A 6,128-nucleotide genomic window follows, 5' to 3' on the forward strand; every position below is an offset into this window, starting at 1 on the left:
CAACTCAGCAAGTGACCCCCGGGAAACAGCGAGGGAGCAGGGTTGCGGGTTGACTGTGGTCGCAGGTTCTCGCATTCCTGTGTGGATAGACAAGAGAGGGAGTGGGCGATTGGATGAGAGCCAGCAGCCCCAGCAGCAAGCTTCGGTGGAGGGCGTGGCCATTTCCCCACTCTAACCCCGCCTCCACATACAGCGTCATAATCCAGCGACCTAAGTGGCCCTGCCCAGGTGAACGACGTAAGTCTCTGCTCTGCTCTTCACCCAACTGCGAGTAACAGCAGAGGGGGCCGCCATTTCCCCGCTCTGACCACGCCTCCACATAGAGTCACAACCCAGCGACCTGGGAGTCCAAGGCTCTGCTCCTCATACTTAACGGGTGAGAACAGACCAAAAATGGCTCAAGAAGATTTCAAAGCGCCAGAGCCTATAGATCTAAGTGATGAAGAAATAGCAAAACTCTCAGATGCACAGTTTAAAACACTGGTGATCAGGATCCTCACAGAACTGGTTGATTATAGCCACAAATTAGACAAACATATGAAGGCGAAACTAATTGAAATGAATGGAATTGCACAGGAAACCAATAGTGATGAAAAGGAAACTGGGACTCAAATCAATGGAGTGGACCAGAAGAAAGCAAATAATGGCCAAACAGAAAAGAGTCAAGAAGCAAGAATTCAAAAAAATGAGGAGAGGCTTAGGAACCTCCAGGACATCTTTAAACGCTCCAACATCCAAATTATAGGGGTTCCAGAAGGGGAAGAGGAACAGCCACCAGTGGAAAACTTATTTGAACAAATAATAAAGGAGAATTTCCCCAATCTGGCAAAGGAAATAGACTTCCAGAAAATCCAGGAAGCTCAGAGAGTCCCAAAGAACTTGGACCCAAGAAGAAACTCACCAAGGCACATCATCATTATATTAGCCAAGATTAAAATGAAGGAGAGAATCCTAGAAGCAGCAAGAGCTAAGGAGACAGTCATCTACAAAGGAATTCCCATCAGACTGTCAGCAGATTTCTCAAAAGAGACCCTGCAGGCAAGAAAGGGCTGGAAAGAGGTATTCCAAGTCATGAAATCCAAAGACCTACAACCAAGATTGCTCTATCCAGCAAAACTTCCATTTAGAATGGAAGGACAGATAAAGTGCTTCTCAGATAAGATCCAATTCAAAGAGTTCATCATCACCAAGCCCTTATTATATGAAATGTTAAAGGGACTTACCTAAGAAAAAGAAGTTAAAAAACCATGAACAGTGAAAGGACAACAAACTCACAGTTATTAACAACCACACCTAAAACAAAAGCAAACTAAAAGGACAGCTAGATCAGGAGTGGAAACATAGAAATGAAGATCTCAAGGAGGGTTAGCAACAGGGGAGTGGGAGGAGGAGAAGGGGGGAGAAGGTACAGAAAATAAGTAGCATAGACAGTAGATAGAAAATTGATGGGGGGGGCAAGAATAGTATGGGAAATATAGAATCTAAATAACTTGAGACACATGGTCATAAACTAAAGGTGGGGTAATGGTGGGGATGGCGGGTAGGGTAGAGGGGAATGAAGGGGGGAATAGAACAACTGTAACAGCATAATCAATAAAAAATAAATTAAAAAATGATTTTTGTATATAGATAACAAATGGTGCAACCCATTTTTTAAAGATTTTATTTTTCCACTGTATTGCTTTTACATATTTGAAAAAATTAACTATACATATGTTTATAGTTGTATTTTATAACTCTCTCTTCTGTTCCACTTATCTCTTGGTCTATTTAGACAGTAACATATTTTCTCAGTTAGTTGATCAAAATCCTGTAGAGTAAATAAATTATGCTGGTGTATAAGTAGCTAAGTACATCTATCATTTCAATCATTTTATGTAATTTGTCTGCTGGGTTTCACTAAGACTTGTTGATATTTGGAAAAATTCTCCATGTGGAAGGGAATTACTTATATTTAGTATGCATGATTCACCTCATTGTTACCTAGCCAAGTTTTATGCTTGAGAATCTTTAGCCTAATTAAACATTTATACACACCAGGGAAATGCAATTACCATGTCAGGACGACTACTTTTGAAAAACTCAGGAATCTAAAAGAGAATCTTAGAATTTTTCAGAGGAGTATACAGTATCACAATATAACATTTTGTTTATTGTTCCACATCATTTTTTGCTGAGTCACAGTGTGTTAAATTTACCATCATATTTATACATTTTCCATCTAATAGAGTTTGAATTTCAGTATATTAATTTCTGTATGTTTTTTAAACTTTAAAAAAAATTTCCTTTAGCCTGTCCACAATATATCTTACTGAGTTCATGATCTTTCAATTCCTATTTTTCCTACTTTAATGTAAAGCCTTCTTTACAATGCCTTTATAAATTTTTTAATTTACTTCTTGTGATTTACTGGCTTGCTAATTATTCTCTTACACAAAGTGTCTCAGAAACACTTATCTTGCCCATAGATTCCCACATTTCAAGTGTACAGATAGATGAGTTCATTTAAATGTACCCAATCACACAACCATTGCCACAAGATATAAAACATTTCTATCACCAGAGAAAGTTTTCTAGTGCCTCCTTTTTCATATTATCATTTACAATTTTTGACATTTATTGAGATATATTTTATGCACTATACAATTTATCCATTAAAATGTAAAATTCAATGAATTTAGCACTTTTGGAGTAGTAGAACTATCACAAAGATAACATTTAGGACATTTTTATTACTCCAATATGAAATCCTATACCCATTTAGCAGTTGTACCAATCATACCTGCCCATCTCCAGCTCAGCAATATTTGTTCTGCTTTCTGCTCTTATTCTCTATAGATTTGCATAGTCTAGATATTTAATGTTAGTTGGATCATATAATATGTGATGTTTTTATCATTAATTTTTCACTACCAGTTTTCTAGATTTATTCATGTTGTAGTATATACTTTGTTGTGGCAGGTTTTATTATTTCATTTCCATTTATGGCTAAGTATTATATTGCATTGTATGGTAAACCAAAGTTGTTTTTTCCATTCTTTGGTTCATAGACATTTGTTTGTACCCAAATTTTAGCTATTAAGAATATGCTGCTTTTGAGCTTTCAATTTTCCCAGGTGTATGTTTAGGAGCAGAATTGCTAGATAATGTGATGACTACTTTTCATCATTTGAGGAGCTGCCAGGCTGACGTCAAAGCAGCTGCATCATTTTACAGTCCCACCAACAATGCATGGATTCCAATTTCTTCATATACTTGCCAACACTTCTTATCTGTCTTTTTATGATAATCATTTTATAGGACATGAAACAATATCTTATTGTTGCTGTAATATGTATTTGCAATTCAATAACCAGCAACTTTTCATATGCTTATTGGCCATTGTTGATCTTTTTTGAAGAAATATCTACTCATATCCATTGCTCATTTTTTTAAATTGGTACTCTGTCTTGTTACTGAGTAAAGAGGTTGTTATATTGTAGATATAAGACACTTACCACATATGTGACTTGCTAATCTTTTATTCTATCATTATCCTTTAATTTTTTGATGGTGCCTATAGGACCACAAACATTTTTAATTTTGATGACCCAATCATTTCATTTGCTTATTGACCTTTATTTTTTATTTTACTTCTTATGCATGTGATTGTTTTACCCTCATTATTTTTTGTAAAATTTTTATTATTTTATTGATTTTAAAAGTATTTTACTTACTTGTTTTTAGAGAGAGAGGAAGGGAAAGAAAAAGAAAGGGAGAGAAATATACATGTGAGAGAGAAACATCAATCAGTTGCCTCTTATATGCCCCCATTACCAGGGACTGAGATGCAACCTAGGCATGAGCCATGACTGGGAATACAGCAGGTGACTTTCCCATCAAGGACAGTACCGAAACAACTGAGCCACATTGATCAGTGCACTTTTCCTCATTTTTAATTGTCTTATCTGCTGGCTTATTATTGTCCTAGCTAGTAAGACTCCATTATATAATTTGGTTAACGTCTTTGTTTCACATACATTTGCAAATATTTTCTCCCAGTCCGTGACTTGCTTTTTCATTTCCTCAGTGATATGTGATAAAGAATGAGATATATTTTTTTGAGATGAGACATAATTTATTTTTCTTATACGTCTAGTGTATCCTGTGTCATTTATTGAAAACAAATACCATGAACTGCCAATGAAGTGCCATGACAATGGTAACTTGTCATTGACAAATGACATTGTGTCAAATGACATTTGACAAAAATTAATTTACTGTGTATTCCTGGATTCTTCATTTTTTGAGCCATATATATATATTTTTTTTCTGAATGCCAAACTATATTGATTACTATGGCTTTATGGTAAATCTTGAAATATAGTAAGAAAACTTTTCCAACATTATTCTACTTTTTAATTGTCACTTAGAATATTATAGGCTTTCTAAATTATTTTATAAATTTGAAAACCAACTTGTCAATTTCTAGAGATAAAACCTGCTAGTATTTTCAATTGAAATGTATTGAATCTCAAAAGCAATATGGGGAGAATTGCTATTATAGCACTGTTAATATTCTAATTCATGAACATGGCATTCTCTCAGCAATATTTTTAGTTCTCAATATAGAACACATAATTTTTATATATAGTCCTATGTACTTTTTGCTACCATAAGTGAAATTATATTTTAATTCTAATGTAAATGACACAGAGACTAAAATAACAATTCAAAGGATCAACAAATCCAGGAGCTGGTTTCTTGAAAAACTAAACAAAATCTACAGATATTTAACTAGATTCACCAAGAAAAAAGGAGAAAAGACTCAAGTAAATAAAATCAGAAATAAAATCAAAAACAGGTAGAGGCACAACAAAAGAAAACTAAAGGCCAGACTTTGTTCATGGTTGAACAAAGATAACAACATCCTCAACAAAATATTAGCAAACTGGATCCAGCAATACATTAAAGATATCATGCACCATGATCAAATGGGATTCATCCCTGTGATGAAAGGATAATATAATGTTTGCGAATCAATAAACATAATATGCTAGATAAACAAAACCAAAGACAAAAACTGCATGATCATATCAGTAGATGATGAAAAAAGCATTTGATAAAATAGAGTACCCATGTATGATAATGTTCAGCAAAGCGGTAAGAGAGGGAACATCCCTCAACATGAAAAACCAACAGCTGACATCAAACTCAATAGGCAAAAACTAATAGCTTCCTCCCATAGATCAAGAGCAAGAGAAGGGTATCTGCTTTCATCACTTCTGTTCAACATAGTATTGGAAGTCCTAGCAATATCAATCAGGTGAAGAAAGAAAATAAAAGGCATCCAAATTGGAAAAAAAGTTAAGCTGTCATTGTCTGCAGATGTCATGATAGTGTACCTATAAAACCCTATAGGCCCCACCAAAAAAAAATCACTTGACCTAATAAGTAAATTTGGTGAAATAGTGGGATATAAACTCAATATTCAGAAATTGATAGCATTTTTTGGTACACTAACAATAAAATATCAGAAACATAAATTAGGAAAAAATTCCATTTGCTATAGCAACAAGAAAAATAAAATACCTAGGAATAAACTTAACCAATGAGGTAAAAGGCCAGTATTCAGAAAACCACAGAAAACTCAAGAAAGAGATTAATGAAGATACAAATAATGGAAGCATTTACTGTGTTCATGGATTGGAAGAATTAACATAATCAAAATGTCCATACAACCCAAAGCAATCTATAGATTCAATTCCATTCTTATTAAAACACCAATGACATATTTCATAGATATAAAACAAATATTTAAAAATATATGGAGCCATAAATGACTCCAAATACTCTCAGAAATCTTGAGAAGGAAGAACAAAGTAGGTGGAATCACAATACCTGATATCAAACTCTATTAAAAAGCCACTGTAATCAGAACAGTCTGGTACTGGCACAAGAACAGACACATAGATGAATGGAACAGAACAAAGAGCCCAGAAATAAACTCATGTCTCTGTGGTCAATTCATATTTGAAAAAGGAAGGCAGAAGCATAAAATGGAGTAAAAATAGCTTCTTCAACAAATGGTGTTGGGAAAATTGGATTGGTACATGCAAAAAAATGAACCTAGATCACCAATATATACC

Source organism: Artibeus jamaicensis, unplaced genomic scaffold (genome assembly GCF_021234435.1).
Source record: "Artibeus jamaicensis isolate MK-2021 breed Jamaican fruit bat unplaced genomic scaffold, CSHL_Jam_final contig_3243, whole genome shotgun sequence".
NCBI classification, from domain to species: domain Eukaryota; kingdom Metazoa; phylum Chordata; class Mammalia; order Chiroptera; family Phyllostomidae; genus Artibeus; species Artibeus jamaicensis.